The sequence below is a fragment of the Astatotilapia calliptera genome, chromosome 16 (assembly GCF_964374335.1).
Source record: "Astatotilapia calliptera chromosome 16, fAstCal68.1, whole genome shotgun sequence".
Classification (NCBI taxonomy): Eukaryota; Metazoa; Chordata; class Actinopteri; order Cichliformes; family Cichlidae; genus Astatotilapia; species Astatotilapia calliptera.
Genome location: NC_137437.1, coordinates 35445023 through 35463065, shown reverse-complemented (window position 1 = coordinate 35463065; position 18043 = coordinate 35445023).

Below are 18043 nucleotides of genomic sequence, written 5' to 3'. Positions count from 1 at the left end.
CCATTGACTGTGAAGCGTTGCAGTCCTGGGTCTGTTCTCCAGTGATAAAACAGTGTGTATGTGTTTTAGCAAACCAGGTCACTTTGTTGTAGAGCCTTACGTTTAATATCTGGAGAAAAACTGCATTTTGTCCTGTCATAATTTTTATTGACTTCAAACTCTTAAATTGAATCCTGTAAGCCTGAAATATATACAATCTCTTTATATATATCATAACACCACCTCCACTATGTTTAGCAGTTGATGTCAATGTCAGTTTTATTTCTGTAGCACATTTTAAGCAACACATGTGTTAAAAAAAAACATTAAACATTAAACAACATTAAACCACAGATCAATAATTTAATTCGATAAAAGGACCGGCTGTTACAATGTTACAATCCCTGATGATGCATTGCTTCAAATGGAGAAAGTCTTGATGGATGGCTACTTTGAGGAGAGGCAGCCCAGAAACTTTAACTAACTTTAAATAAAATAAATTGAGTGACCTGACCTGTTAAAAAATGTGCAGCAGTATTTTGGACAAACTGCAAGTGATGGAGATCTGAGTGTTCTCCACCCAAAAACGGAGAACTGCGGTAATCCAATCACGAGGTGATGAAGGCATGAATGCGTTTTTTGGAGAAAGAAAAGATTTCACTTTGGCAGTTTCACATAACTGATAAAAACTGGAGACGTGGGTGATGTGGTGTGCTTCAGATCATGAGCTTTTTTTGCTCCTTCCCTCATTCTGGTGCAAATAAACTTGGTTAGTTTGTGAGAAAAGTGCTCTTTGAGATGTTTTCTGGTAAAGTCCGATCTGCCCTCCCTGATGATGAGTGTAACCAGTGGTTTGCACCTTGGTGTAAACCTTCAGTCGAGTGTCCTTGACTTGGTTAAATGTTATGAAGCTGTTTTTCTCAACCACAGAAATCCTTTTTTTATTCTGTCACATCTTTAGTCTTTGACTTAAAATCCCCCGTGCTGGTGTACTGAGACAAAAATGGAAAAAATGATTCAGCTGTCCAACAAATTATGGACCTGAAGTTTGTCTCTTATCTCTTATAGCTGGCAGCTGGTCTCTGGTGGACATTCAGGTTCTGATTGAGCTGGTCGCCACGTCTGGATGTTATCAGTCTACTGAATGGCAAAAGTCTGCTGTTATCAGTCCCATACATATCATCTGTAGGCCTCCTCATCTCCTCACCAGCACATCCTTTCTAATCAAGGGTAACACTGTAACAGCTCTGGCAGAGTGTGATGCTGTGCAGTAGAAAATGCAGGTGTGTAACACGTCTCTTAGTTTGTGAAGGGGTGAATTTGAACCCAGAATGAGATCATTACTTCTGAAAGTTAAACAAACAGCATTTGAAAACCAGAGTAAAAATGTTTGCTGCGTCTCAGATTTGGAGTTGGATGGTTTATGGTTCTGCCTCCAGAAGCTGGACTCATAAACCCTCAATAAATGTAAAGCAATAATTTTTAGTAAAATGCAACAGAAATATGTGAAATCTAAGGATTGTTTATCCAATTATTTAATCATTTTGCAGTTGGCATAAACTGAATTTCATTAAATTTAGCATTTTATGCTGTAATTATGTAACAAAATTACATGTAAAATGAACATTTAATCAAACTAATTAAAGTCAGCATTTTGGACAAAAACTTTTTTGTCCACTCATTAACAACCAAGCTGCTACTAGCAGCAAGTCGTACTCGTCCACTGCTGCACTAACGTGAATAAAAGTCGAGGCAGAAGAAGAATGAGAGCAAGTAATTTATGCAGAAGGAAATCCTTTCAGCACATTTGTGTACAGCCTCATGAAAAAGTAATGCGTGTTTTCACGATAAACGCGGGATGCAAACGTTAACTCTGCGGTGACCTCGTCCTGCAGGTTGTGACTGAACTGATAGTTATTACATAAAGTAATTATGTGAATTCTTGTCTGCACGTGCTTATCGCACCAGGGCTTGATAATGTTAGAGGGCATTAAGTCTCATGCAATATACAGGAAAGCACACACAAACACACACAAACACACACCATTAATATCGTTTAGCGAGCCTCCATGCATACAGACTACCTGTTTAAACCAATCATTACCTTGCCACCAGCGTGATGGATGGATGGACTGAGGCAGATAGGGAGGGGTCAGTGGAGAAAGGCAAAGAGGAGAAGATGGCTGTAGCCAGAGTCCTGTGTTATTGCTAAATCTGGCCTGAACCTGTGTTTAATAGATACCCGCTATCAAAAAGAGCCCATGCACTTTGTATGACTGGAAGGACAGTTTGAGGAGATCAAGGATGAGACAAAGGGGAAGTGAGGGGGACAGTAGAAGAAGGATGGATTTACCTTCCATAACAGGACGACAGTTTTCCCGGGAAAAGAAAGGGATGAGTAAATAAACAGTGAGAGCGGGATGTAAAGGGGGACAGGTGAAGGGATGAATGTTTTCATTTAAAGGAGGAGAAGTGACAAATGGGAAGAATATGTGTCACAGAGACAACAATGGCAGGGTGTGGTGCTGCAGGGAGAGAGAGAGATAAGGCGGAGATAAAGAGTGATGAAAAAGTGCAAGAATGGGAGGGCTCACACTGGCACGAAGGATTAATATGTTGTAAGGGAGGAGAAAGAGAGGGAAGGTACACAGTAAGGCTGAAGCGATGTTGGATTCAGGGTGATAAATGATGGACGCTGGAGGCGGGAGCGTGGCGGGGAAGGCTCGATGAAAGGAAGGAGGAGTGAGACAAGGAAAGTAATGAAGGAAGGAACGGCGATGCCTTCACACTTAAATTAAATCACTCTAAAATGCTGCATTTTTCACATTTTTTCCGACGCGTTTGCATCCTTCAGTCTAATATTGAACTGTATAATCAATGAGATCCAGCTTCTAGGCTGCTTTGTCCATGATCCGCTCTTCTTTTGCTCAGTCTGTCGGTGAGCATGTGACACCGTTTGATTGGCAGGTGTGTACGGCTTCATGACATGGGTTACCATGGGTGACATATTTTATTTTACTCTAATTTCAGGCTGCTCTTTCAACAGCTGGCCAGAAATGATAAATGTAAATGTAAAATACAAATTAAGGTCACAGGAAACGTTTTCACCTCCACCAAGGAGTTTATGTTTGTGGTAGCGTTTGCACATCATTTTGTCTGCAAACATGAAACGTTTTGAATGAATTCTGGTAAAATGTTGTAGAGTGTAGAGTGAGGTCATGTTAACGATCCATTAAAATCTGGCTTTCATCCACTCTTCATGGACATTGTTATGATTTATTGGTCAAAAATTGACAGAACGCCTTATAACTTTGAAACTATGACTCTTACAACTGTGGTGTTTATTGTCAACATATAGAAAGTGCTGCATGAAGATGTAAAATGTGTCACATTTGACCTCTGACCTTTTCTTCAAGGTCAAAAAAGGTCAAACTTTCACAAAATGTCTCGTCTTTAAAACTGCCTAAAATTCTGCTGCCCTAGTTTGTATCAGTAATATTTAGTAATGATGCTGGTGCATGGGGATTCTAAATATCACATTACAGTTTGTATCCAAATATCATTTCACATTTGACCTCTGACCTCACTCTTACGTTTCACATCTACCCTGTTGTTCAAAGTGACCCTAAAATGTGTGACATCTTTAAAGAGAATGAGCTGCTGAGTTAGGTAGAAATATACTGTTGGACACTATTATTATACGCTGACGTTCTTCATGTTATAATTATAAAACAAACCTACTATTCATTACATACGCCTACGTAATGTTTGTGTAATCAAAGTAAACATCTGTCATCTCTCTTTTCTATTTTTTTTTTTTTACTGCACTACAAACTTCTTAAAGAACCAGAGAACGAGCTGATGGATGGATGGAGCTCATGATGGATGGCTGGATGGATGGATGGATGGATGGAGCTCATGATGGATGGATGGATGGATGGAGCTCATGATGGATGGATGGATGGATGGAGCTCATGATGGATGGATGGATGGATGGATGGAGCTCATGATGGATGGATGGATGGATGGATGGATGGATGGAGGCATGGATGGATGGATGGATGGATGGATGGATGGAGCTCATGATGGATGGATGGATGGAGGCATGTATGGATGGATGGATGGATGGATGGATGGATGGAGGCATGGATGGATGGATGGATGGAGCTCATGATGGATGGATGGATGGATTGATGGATGGATGGAGCTCATGATGGATGGATGGATGGATGGAGGCATGGATGGATGGATGGATGGATGGATGGATGGATGGATGGAGGCATGGATGGATGGATGGATGGAGCTCGTGATGGATGGATGGATGGATGGATGGATGGATGGATGGATGGATGGATGGATGGAGCTCGTGATGGATGGATGGATGGAGCTCATGGTGGAGGCATGGATGGATGGATGGATGGATGGATGCATGGAGCTCATGGTGGAGGCATGGATGGATGGATGGATGGATGGATGGATGGAGCTCATGGTGGAGGCATGGATGGATGGATGGATGGAGCTCGTGATGGATGGATGGATGGATGGAGCTCATGATGGAGGCATGGATGGATGGATGGATGGATGGAGCTCATGATGGATGGATGGATGGATGGATGGATGGATGGATGGATGGATGGATGGAGCTCATGATGGATGGATGGATGGATGGGCATGGATGGATGGAGCTCGTGATGGATGGGTGGATGGATGGAGCTCATGATGGATGGATGGATGGATGGATGGATGGATGGATGGATGGATGGATGGATGGAGCTCATGATGGATGGATGGAGCTCATGATGGATGGATGGATGGATGGATGGATGGATGGATGGATGGAGCTCATGATGGATGGATGGAGGCATGGATGGATGGATGGAGCTCGTGATGGATGGATGGATGGAGCTCGTGATGGATGGATGGATGGATGGATGGATGGATGGATGGATGGAGCTCATGATGGAGGCATGGATGGATGGATGGATGGATGGAGCTCATGATGGATGGATGGATGGATGGATGGATGGATGGATGGATGGATGGAGCTCATGATGGATGGATGGATGGATGGATGATGGATGGATGGATGGATGGATGGATGGATGGATGGAGCTCATGATGGAGGCATGGATGGATGGATGGATGGATGGAGCTCATGATGGAGGCATGGATGGATGGATGGATGGATGGATGGATGGATGGAGCTCATGATGGAGGCATGGATGGATGGATGGATGGATGGATGGATGGAGCTCATGATGGAGGCATGGATGGATGGATGGATGGATGGATCTTAATGACAGACACCACCAATGATCAGTATCTATTTTAATCTGCAATGAACGAAGAGCGTCAGTGTTAACCATGGGGACAGAAAAATGTTTCCTGTGACTCTTTCACAATAAAAGCAGCAGATGTGTGAAATGTTCATTAACACTAACTTAATAGAGCCTTAAAATAATCACTTTGATTTATTTGTTTCTTAAACTGCACCCCTAAGTACTCTGCGACTGCATACACACTGCCCGAGGTGCACCTCCCCACAAATAACAAATGTAGTTTGCGGCGATAAAGACCGCCGCAGCTGTGATTGGATTGCTTCATACTAATATGCCATGTAAACAGAGTGCATTGATTAATGCAAATCTGATGTTTATGGAAAGCAAAGTGTAATATGTGAAGGAGCACCACTGCATGTGGCCGGCTCACAACACTAAACCAACAGCCAGCAATCTGCTAATGTGCCACGCCCCGTCTTCAAAGTCCTGCTGAAGTATAAAGTCTGAGCTCTCCTCTCTTCCCTGCATCACAGCAAAAGCGACCTTTACTCATCAGCACAGTTTCATGAGCAGTGTTTGGGATGAGTATGCTGAAAGTTTTAAATGAAGAAGATGAAGAAGGGTGAACCTGAGCAGAAGAAAGAAGACTTTTTAAAATGTGTGCTGGGGTGTAAAGAGAGGTGAATGGAAGGAAAGAAAGGGGAAACAATGGATTGATGGATGGCCCAGCCGTGACGTGTCCCTGAGTAATGGTAAACCAAGGTGGCAGAATGGATGGAAAGAGCTGAAAGGGAGGAGGCTGAGGCACAGATGGATGGGAAGGGTGCCATGTTGCTTAACTAATGTCTCCCAGGCCTGTAGTTCAATTCCTTCTCAGAATTAAAGCTCCATCTATCACCCCAGCGTGCCTCGTTAGCAGTGAAGCCTTAACCAATCCCAACGCAACCATTTACATTTTAAGTAAGATGGAAGACGGCGCTCGTGTCTGTCTGTCTGTCTGCGTCTTTCTCAGTCCATCTTTTAGCACTGCGCAGTCTCCTGAAATATAAAACGCATATATCCAAAGAGTGTCTGCGGTGCTGCCAGCAGCGACAAACTGCAGCAGAGAAACTTTCAGAGAAACGCTCATAAAGACAGAAAATTATTTTCCCGCTGGATTCTTGCTCGGTCAAACAGAATTGCTTGAAATCAGTTTAATTAAGGTAATAACAGACATACCATTCATTACACACTTTATCCCTGCTTGGCCGTGCATATTCATTATTATTATGGCACACATGATAGCACAGTACACAGCTCTCACCTAATTAAAATTGCTCTATTCATTTTTCAGCTGCTTTCCTCCATTATTTGTAATATATATGTATATATCTGAGCGCCAGGCAGTGGCCTAGCAGCTCCAGCTAATAATGCTGGGTTGTATTTCACACGATTCAATTTCAGTGATGAACGGCGAAAGGTCTTAATTGCTTTTGCTTTTGTTTTCTATGAAGCTGAGTCATGTTCTAAAGACTATGAGGGAGATAGAAGCACTTTCCCTCCTTTCAAATGTACAGCGTAATTATCAACGTGCTGGTTGGTTTTCTAATAGATCGCTTCATTTCTCTGAATATGATTACATGCTCTCGTATGCTTCGCCAATGTTTTTGACCACGCATTCAAGAAAACAGAAAAGAGAGAACTTAGCTTATTGAACTGAGCCTAAGTACTTCTGCTGTGGCTTTTTGTGCTTTCTGTGTTATTTATTGTGGTTTTAGTCGATGGTTCTGTTTTATATATTTTGGTACTGTGTGTGTTTATTGTGGAAAATGCTGTTTTTAATGCTTTACTTCCTAACTTTGCCCTCAACTAGCTTAATGAGCTACGCCGACAGAGTCCAGCCCTTTAAGAGGAGGAAAAATGGCAGAAGAGCAGGATGACACTGCAGCAAAGTGCATCCACGGCAGTGAAGAACAGTCACTGGGAAGATATGATTGGTGAATGGGAAGCCCTGGAGGAGAAGGCGATTCAGCAAGCATCCAGCTGTGGTGGGTGCCAGCGGCAGCAGGCCCAGCGTGGGTCAACGGGGACACAAAGAAATTCCTGGCAGCTGTTATGGCAAGACGAAGCGTGGATCTGCACGGCGGTCAGTGACCCCGTTTCAAGCGTGAAGACCCCACCAATGGCAGGCCAGTCGTGCTCTAATAATGCTAATAATGCTGCAGCCAAGTTTCAAGTCTTTCCTAAATTCATATTGTCCATCTTAATGGCATCCCCAGGGTTGGAGCCAGTTTCAGTGGTATCGATTGTGCATTTCCATCAATCCATTTTCTTCTGCTTTTCCAGTTCAGGGTTGCAGGGAGGGGGCTGGAGCCTGTCCCAGCTGTCAGAGGGTAAAAGGTGCACCGTTGCAGGGATAATGCAAAGATAAAAACACACCTACAGCCAGGTGTGGTGTACGCAGGAGTAGCATGGTGATGGGGTTATCTGAACCTGTTCATCTGCTGATGTGTCCAGGGTGTAAAATGTAAAATACTTCTTGCCCAACAGCAAACGGTGATACGCTTCAGTCCTCCAGGACCCTGTTAGGGCAATAACTGAGTGGACGAATCCTTTATTCCTCCATGCCTCTATCACTCCATCTCTCTTTGGCATCTACCGCTCTGTCTCTCTTTCCTTTCCCTGCTCTTCCATCCATCTCCATCATCACTCCTCTCTACTCTGCTCACTTTCTCCCCCCCCCCCCCTCCATCTGTCTGTGTGTCTGTGCTGACGGTGGCCATTATTAAAAGCTGCCCCGTCAGATATGTCGCTCATAGCCCTTATTGATGTCCCTTCATTACTCATTATCCTTGAGTGCCTGTATTAATGCTGACTGCCTATAAACTGGCTGGCACATGTACAGTGTGCATGTACAGTAAACTGTTGTACACAAAAATCTGGGGCGCTGCTGCAGCCGTGGAGGTTCTGGGAGATGTGCCGCTCTCCTCGGTTTTTGGTTAACGCGATATTAACCTAAAGGAATTTCATGGATGAAAGGGAGGCTTGCAGGGGGATATTTTCTTCCTTTTTTACTGTGTTTAATCTTAATGACCCTTCACACACACTCTTCACTCAGCCGTTACTGTTAACACAGGACGGGCTCTGATTTATAGGTCGTGCTGTTTATCCTGCAGAAACGTCCATTTGCCTCATGTGAGAAAGTCATGCACAGTGTGTAAAGTTATATGACAGATGCCTTTTGTGACTCCAGCACTCGTCCTCCTGTTTGCAGATGCATTAGTTTTATGCAGACCTCACACACGTACGCACAGAGGCGACTGCTTGTCCGTGTTGTGTTATTGTTTGGTTACATGCCAAAGAAAACTAATGCTGGCATGAATCTAACAAACTAAAGCAAACTAAAAGCTCAGTAAACGAGCACTTCTCCCAAAAGTTCAGGACAGAACGATCCAAACTGAAATATTCAGTCTGCACGGAAGCTTGTTTTCTCCACTGAGGAAATAAGCAGTTTTTGCCATTTATAAGTCAGAATTTCAAGTTATTATGTCAAAATATTAACAGAGAAAATATTGAGAAAATAACTTTCAAGTTATTAAGTCAAAAATTTGTGATAATGGGCTGAAATTTGGACTTATAGATGGAAAACACTGCTTCTTCTTTCATAATTCTTTAATCTGACAAGACGACTAAAGAAACATCCTGATGTACCTTTAATGGGACGGAGGGCGTGCTCGCAAACATTACTACTATAGTTATTCTGAGGTTGTACGAGTAAAACAATAAAGAGACTGTGGGTTTGAAGTCTCGCAAACTAATTACACTGTGATGAATTTGTCTTGGAACAACAAGCAGCATCTGAATGCCGCCTTGTCTCCTTGACTGATTATCCTCAACAACCTTCCCTTTCATCCATCATACGTCTTTATGGTTTCTTTGGGGAATCGTTTCTGTGTGTGCGACGTGTTTGTGTGTATCTGTGAGTCTCTCTGTGCGTACACATGTGCGGGGCAGTGGGTCGGTGAGTGCACGCGTTTGTGTGTCAGAAGGGGTGTGGTCAGGCAATTAACCAGCTGTGCTAACGATCATCTCACTGCAGAATCACACAATGTTTTACAGCGCCATACAGCGCTTTACTGCCTTTGTTGTCAGGGTGATATAGTATTCTCAACCATAAAGTGCTGATACTGGGTGATTGTTTTGGCCTCTCCAGGCTAGCTCTTTTTTATACACGCACACACACACAATGCAAATTCCCTCTCTCTATCCTTTACTCTCACACACACATATGCACACATCACATTTCTTTTATGGCTTCTGTCTTTTTTATGGCCAGTGTCTACTGGTCTGCCCCGGGACCAATCTCAAGCCGTAGATCTCCCTTATCATAAAATGAGTGTGGTGTGGAGTAAGACTGCGTTGGCCTTGCTGGAAATCCTCAATCTCCTCTGCAGATACAACAAACCTCTACAACTCACTCTGTCAAAGGATGGCAGGAACAACATAACAGGGACCAAAGTTTGGCCGTGTCAAGGACGTTCTCCGAGTCATTTCCTTTGTTGTTTCCTTTAGTTTTACTGAAAATGAAAAGGGACGTGCTGCAGCTGCGGCAGCCATACTAACAAGAACCCAAAGTGCACAAATGCCATGCACATTATGTTATTTAAGCAATCTTGCACAGAAAACCAGACAGATAAGTGCTCATGGCTTGGATTTAGCGCAGGGCTTATCTGCAGAAACCCGATGCTTCTGACAGGACTCTGCATGAAGTCAGACAATGTCTCCAATTCCTCACATAAAAGCACAAAGATGAAACTTTAGCAAAGACCACCAAAAGCCTGATAAACACATTCTTCTGTCAGACTCAACTAAAACGAATCAGTTCGGATCAAAGGGCTTACCCCGTGTTTGTTGAGGGTTTGGCGAGGACCACCAGAGCAAGGTGCCGACCATGAGACATGGAGCACGGCGATGGGGGTTTGCATGAGTGCAGAAACATGCAGGTTAGTATTGGTCATGATGATAACTTGTGACCTGATGTATTGTTTACAATATACTGCAACTATTGAAAACTGCAGCATGATCATAGAAGTATCATAACCCTGGGGAGGAAGTTTAATAACCAAAAACATCTCTTATAATGTCACTACAATTACAGGTTACAATTTTATGTTTATAACTGAAATGACTAAATTGTGCATTATGATTGGCCGACTCTGTTAAGATTGTACGAGCATGTTTTCACAAGGAAGCCAGAACCCAACATAGCAAAAAACCTGCGTAGCTCTCATGGGCTAAAGAACAAAATGTGAAATCTCTGACCCGGCCAAGTATGCGCTCTGACTTGAATCCAATTCAACACCTTTGGAGGATTGTAAAGTGGTGCGCACCGTGCAAAAAAACCTCCCTCCAGCAACGAGGAGCAGAAAAATCTGCCAAGAAAGGCAAAACATCTGCATCCAGCGACGTAAAAAAACATTAAAATGAAAAGGAAGTGTGGATCTGCTGCTTAAATAGGAATATTTTGTTCTTGCGTTTTATATCAATCGTGTCATTTGGAGGTTTGTTAACACAACCGAAACACAAAGGATAGCTGTCTCCTTGGTAACAGCATACAGGGTGTCTAACTGGTGGAATAATAAACTTCCAGACCAGTTTGACAAATAGATGCATAATGAGATCAAGTAAAAATATGTCATGACAGTTTTATTTCTGTATGTGATTTTTTTATTTATTATAACACTCGGTTATAGCTGCTGCTGCAATAAGTGTGAAGAACAGGTGCTATAATGAACTTTGCCATTATAAAGAGACATTATGAGAGAAATCTTTAAATAGAGGTTTACAGCAGTTTCACCTGTGAGGTGGCAGAAACATCTACATCCTGCAGGTAAATGTTATCACGCTGACCTCTGAAATTAAAGGTTGTTCATTTTTGTGAGCATTTAAAGGCAAATGAAGGGACAACAACTGAAAAATAACATAAAATCACTGCAAGCATCATGAATGATCTTTTATTTGCATGACTCTAAACTTGAATCAGTAAGTATAAACAAAAGCTGCCATGTTGACTGTGAAATAATACGTTGTAAGAACTCCAATCTCACACAAAACCCTCTTCTTCACACGTAAGCACACACTCGCAAAGCACAGCGGGCCCCCCAACAGCAACAAATGCTCCCCCTAACAAACCATTAGAGCAGCATAAGCACCGCCATAAACGAACCCTGGTGGTAACATCAAGAAAAGTTTGCTGACAAGGAGCTCGTTAATGTTGTTTGTTGACTTCGTGTTGATGTTGTTTACTGTCCACTGTATCTGCTGCGCACATTAAAAAGAAGTTATACGTCAAATTATTCCCTTCCCCACTCGCTCTTTCCACAAGCAGCCGTGGACATTAATGTGTATTTGTGCAGGCGATCGTGTGCTTGAAATGTGCGAAACAGAGTGATGGCGTTTTTGTCTACGCGTGTGTGTGCATTAGTGTGTGCGTTGGTGTGCGTGCGCGCTCCTGCCTGGGCATTCTGGTGCATGGATTTTTGCGTGCACGCCTTTCTGCCTGCGTGTATTTTCAGGCCGCGTTTGTGTGCGTGTGCACGTGTGCTGCGCGGGGTCTTAATTAATCTCTGTCATTAATAATTTAATCATGGCTTTTTGTTTAATAAACAGTTTGGCAGTGATGTATTGCGGCTGGGTCAGGTAATTTGATTGGCGGTGGAAATGAGCTGGGTATGCATATGTCTCTCTCTCTCGCTCTCTCTCCTCTCTCTGAGATATTACTGCTGGCATTCAGGACCGGCGAGTGTGCGCACACACAACAGGGGGAGGGCAATTACGCTAAGATGCCATAATGATCAGTGATGGATGTAGAGAGAGCACATTTCGGCTAATGGAATAACACTGGAGGAGGAAAAAAACAGCAAAGAAAAATTTCAGAATTACTTTATATTACAAAGTACATTTCCATCAATGTCTCCTCAACTATTATTAAGGTGCCCAAAATGGGGTTATGTGCTTTTCCTCCTGTGTGCTCCCTGCTCTGCCCCAGTACATTTAATGAGGCCGAGTTCGAGGCTATTCCCAGCTGCAACACTAGATGGCACTGTTGAATAGTCTGCGTCAATCTGCAGCTCTCCCAGTGACGTTTCACTTCTTCCTCTCTGATTTAATCTACTTTCTGTTCTTCCATCATTCCCGTCTTCTCATTTAGTTTCACACACCTGCAGTTAATGTGTTTATTCACGAGTAGCATGAACAGGACAGGAATGCACTGCTGGTCAGTGTAAGTAATCTTACACTCATGTTTTTAGTAAGCACAGTACATCTAACCAGCCTGTTTAGAAGAATCCCAGAGTCTAACAGTTACAATTTGAAGTGTTGCATCGAAGAATTATGAAGAGTGTTTTTGCAGAATCTGTGCAGTTTAGCAGGGTTTCTGACTTTTGCTGCCTAACCACTCTATTACAGCTTACAGCTCAGACGGGCGTGCTGTGGCTTTGTCCGTCTGGTCCGTGGGGATCCAGAGCTGTATTATATATATAAGCCACTGTGCAGATTTTGTGTACATTCTTTTGCGAGTTGTGCACAGACCATACTGTAAGTGTGTAACGACTGTGAGTATAAGGATTAGGATTTATTGTACTGGTAGCAGCAGTCTGTGTGTATTTTGTGGGATCTGTTTTTGTGGCAGCACAACAAGCACTACCACATGTTAGCGTTTGTCTAATTTTGTTCTCTTAGGGCCAAAAGAAGCACAAAGGATTTGAGGAAACATGCAACAAGTTCCCTGCAAACCTTTTAGCTGAGCATTGCACGTCTTGTCAAGCCCCTGAAAGTGTCAAGGTGTTTTAAATTTCCAAAAATATATAAAAACCCATAATTTAATACGAACAGCATGGGGATTAAAAATCTGCTTCAATAGATCCTGATATTATATAGGAGCAGACACAGTTTTCCACCTAAACTCCATCAAAGGTACTCGATGGAGTTAAAGGCTGATCTTCCCAAATAATCTTACACACAGCCTCAAATGTTTGTATGCAGGTAGACAGACAGGTATGTGCTAATGCATGCGGTCCACACTCGTATGTTTCTCTGTTTATTTTCCTGTTCTTCTCTGTTTGTCCAGAGAGTTTAAGACCCCGGCGACGGGAGGTCCAGCACCAGAGCGCTGTTACCTCCTGCTGTGTAGAGATGAAGCCTCTGTGATTTCAAACACTGTAAGAACGTCTTGTCTGTTGTTATTGTTTTGTTAAAGATGACCTTAAGTGTTTTGAAAAGCATCTAAAATGAAATTTATTTTTATTATTATCATACGTGTGTTCTTCATTTGGGTCGTCTTTTCGGACGACTCATAGCTGTTAAACACTATTTCAGCTGGAAATGAAATATGAATGCTAAATTAAAGTGCGCAGCTTTAACTTGAATAGATTTATATCAATATTAATATAAATGTGTGGGAGACGTAACCCTTTAGTTCCCAGATTTCGTGGGTTTGCTGATAGCTCAGAGCTGATGAGAGTCAAAAGTTGGCATTTTGATTTAACCCATCATGGCTGCACAGCAGCGTTCGACGCCTCTGCAGTGTGGAGGCGTGCATGTTTACCTGTAATGACGATTCATTAGACCAATTCATTCAGCTTGCATGTGTAGTTAATGTTTGACAGACGAGATAGAAGACCGGAAATCAGGTCACAAACAAATCCAACGTGTGATAAAGATGAAATGAATGATTTAAGGAGATAAAAGCCAAAAGTTTCTGTCTCAGTCAGATCTCCACAAGCCACACAAGGAAAGGCTGGGCAGTTGTCCACTTTGCCCACTGCAGCCTGTTTATTATATACAGCAGATCAGCTGCTAATTACGTCAGAATTTGGTGTAAATACCATGAAAGCATGGAGGTTAGTGGTTTGGGTGTAAAAATGTGGGGAATAAACTCCATTCTATTCAATTGAATTCAATATTATTTATACAGCGCCAAACAATAGTCACCTCAAGGTGCTTTATATTGTAAGGTAGACCCTACAATAATACATACAGAGACAAACCCAACAATCATATGACCCCCTATGAACAAGCACTTTGGCGACAGTGGGAAGGAAAAACTCCCTTTTAACAGGAAGAAACCTCCAACAGAACCAGGCTCAGGGAGGGGCGGGGCCATCTGCTGTGATTGGTTGGAGTGAGAGAAGGAAGACAGGATAACTGGACCCTACAGAGGTTGCACAGGTAGTTCAGCTCCTCCAGGGTGGCGCATCAATGTGTACCGCAGCCAGAAGGTTTGCTGTGTGTCAGGAGCCAGGCTGTTACTCTACCGGGCCGTAGAACAGGGGTGGGCAATTCCAGGCTCCGAGGGCTGGTGTCCTGCAGGTTTTAGATCTCACCCTGGGTCAACACATGAGAATCACGTGATTAGTTAGTTACCAGGCCTCTGGAGAACTGCAGGAGCTAATTTAGCCATTTAAATCAGCTGTGTTGGTTCAAGGACACATCTAAAACCTGCAGGGACACCGGCCCTCGAGGCCTGGAGTTGCCCACCCCTGCTGTAGAAGATCCTAAACCCATCAGCAGCACTGGTATCTGCTCCTTTGTTCAAGGAGGAACAGGATGAGCAGCGCCAGAGCTGCAAAATGACCACCAGCAGGAAACTACCATGACTGACCCTGGCCACACAATAAGACACAGACTTCATGATGGTGGCCTGAGAGCCCAGCATCCTATCACAGCGCTCCTGAGAACTGCTGCTGACTTCATCCCATTACAACCACGGTGTACCATCTTCTGATGGCAGGATAACTTTACTGCTACACCAGCGATTTCAATATTGACATCAGTGACCTCGCAGTTAAAGAGCAGTGTACTGTTTAGATAAATGTATTTGACCATGAAGCACAGTGGCGCTGTCATCAGCACTGTGCTGTCACTGTTCTGAGCCTAATGTTCGCTGATTATTCTAAATTAGCTGTAGGTTTTGTGTCAACAGGTGGGATGTGCTCCACCTGTAGCCCCATTTTCCATGTTCGAATTCTCTGGATTGTTTAAAGTTTGGCTCATTTCCTGTGTTACACCAGTGTTACTGTGACAACAGGAAACACACTCAGCTTCAGTAGAAGTTACATCATTAACTCTGCGTTTACTTCCTGTTATGAGTCTGAAGCCATTTAATTCATTTAACACACTTCCAAGTAGGAATGAGTGAGCTTTGACCGCTTCCTGTTGTCTCAAATTGGACATGCACATCAAACTATGATTGTAGCACTATCTGCTGCACTAAGCACACACTCTCCTCCTGCTGGCTGAAAACGTTTGGAGGGCTTGGAGAAGTGTATGTGTTCGCAGTGCCCTCCATATAGCTTTACTTGACAATGTGCCAGCAGGTGTACACTCAAAAAGAGGAGAGTACGTATGGAAGCACTTCTCACTTTAAGGCCGGATTGATTTGATTCCTTATCTGCAGTTGCGAAATCAGCCATGTTAGTTTTTCTTCCGCCATTAAACAAAGAAACCAAACTTTTATTTTCCCACTTTTTTCTCTACATTTAAGGTCAGCCAGATTAATTCTGAGTGCACGGACTTGCAGCAGTATATGTCTTAGTAGAATATCTTGCTATTTCTGAGTCCCGTGATATTTAAGGAGCACCGAGCGCACTGATTTCCAGATTGCACTCTGAAACATTTGCTTCCCTTTGCACAAAGACACAGGAAAGATAAATGTTTTAAAAGCACAAAGCAAAGCATCACAGGGTCAGTGCTTTCTCTCCACAGAACTCCCCCATTCTTCAGTTTAGATAAAGATTTCATGACTGCACATAGAAGTGCATTACAATAGTCCGAGTGCCCTATATTTTCAGCCTGAGCGGTTCTGCTGTAATTGACCCATGCCCTACTACACGGGACCACTGCTCTTAGTCTTATAGGTGCAGTATACAGTACTCAGCACTCATGTACAGTTTGAGTTGTGCGACAATTCAAAGTGTTTTTTTACAGTAAACTGTTAACTATAAATCCACCAAGTGAAGAATTCGAGTGGGTTGTCCACTAATATGAAGGTCGATGATTCAATTTCCAACTCCTCACATGAAGACGAGTCCTTGGGCAAGACACTGAAAAGGTTTTAAAAAACTACCTGATGTGTACGTGTAGACAGCGAGAGTGCTTTATGTATACAATCAAAGTGCCCTGTGGGTATGTGTGTGGATGCGGCTGGTAGTGTAAAGTGCTTTGAGTGGTCAATAAGATTTGAAAAATGCTCTACAAATGCGGTCCATTTGCCTTTTTCTGCTATTCGTGTCCAAATTCGAATGTTTTCCATCCTTGATATTGAGTCAACATTTACTTTCCGCTTGAAAAGCATCAGTAAAATGTTGCTGCGTTCATCATTTACAGATCCCACCAGCTATTGTCAGCTCGATTTTACATCTTGTACCGCATTAATTCAAAGAATGCATCAGTATTACGCACGCGTCTCAGTCCTCTTTATCTTATCAGTCCATTTTTCCTCAGGACGGGCTCTTAATTGCAGCAAGTGCAGTAGATTTGCTATCCACGGCATCTGCGTGGAGAAATTTAAAGGCCAAGTGGGACATCAAATCCCCCGAGTGTGTTCTGGGTCTGTTCTGGGAACTCTTCCCAGTTAGACATCCCGTGAAAGCTCCACGGGGAGGTGCCTGCGAGGCATTCAAACCTAGTGCCCAGACTCTTTGCCGGCTTGTTTTAACCAAGACGTGACTTTTAGTCTGCAGTTACCGCGTCTTTGATTGCTGAGTCTGTGTGATAGGCAGCAAGAAAACAGTAAACAAAGTCTTTCTCACAGTCAAATCAGCACTAATTTTGATGTTAAATAACACTGCTTAAAAGCTTCCATCGTTAGGGCCAATAGCTGCTTTTCTTTCTGTACTCGTCAGAGCTGAACAGATTAAGTGACACATTCTTCCCTCGAGAGCGTCGACTGCTTTGTTAAACACGTGATTAATAAGACACACAGTGTGCTGCAGTTTTGGTTTGACGGTGCTGATGATGCAGAACTTACACAAACTGATACACATATATTTTCTTTCCACATAAATTGTTTGTTTTTTTCCTGAATCTTCAAGAGGATTAGACACAATTATTTTAAAATGCGTGCCTCTGTGTGAAACATGCTGTTTGAGTCGATGTTTTTGTGTGTAAACGCTCATTTATGTGCGCACAGCACTGCGAGACTGTACTCGAGTTTGTGTGTGTCTGTCAGAAAGGCTCATTAGCTGGTGGATTCACAGTTGTAGGTATACAGAGAGGGTCCACTGTCCCTCTGGAGAGAACGACTGAACAGATGTTTACTGTGAAGAAACTGTGCAATAAAACAGGACAGGACAAACAGCTGAAAACACACACAGCAGAAAAACATTTACACAGAAATGTGTAATGACAAGAAAAGCAGAGAGGAAACCATCACAAACACACAAACATGATGTAGCCTGCGATCGTTACCATCCACATTTTAACATTTTGCTAAAGCATCAGGTCACGAGTGAGAAGTGAAAAGATGTAGAGTGAATGGATGAATGCCTCGTCACATATAACTGGTTACTGTCATGGTTGTGTATCTCCAACACATTTGTGAAGACAATTATAGACTGAGAGACACATTAACCCTTTAAAGCCCATCATAGAACCAAGTCCGCCAGAGTTTATCTTCATATTTTCACATACTGTAGTCCCATTTCTGGGAGCATTTCAAGTTGCTAAATATCAATACAGCTGTTATATCTCAAATTTTAATAGTATGTTTGCATTAAGCCCAGAGTAACTACATAAATTGCAATAAA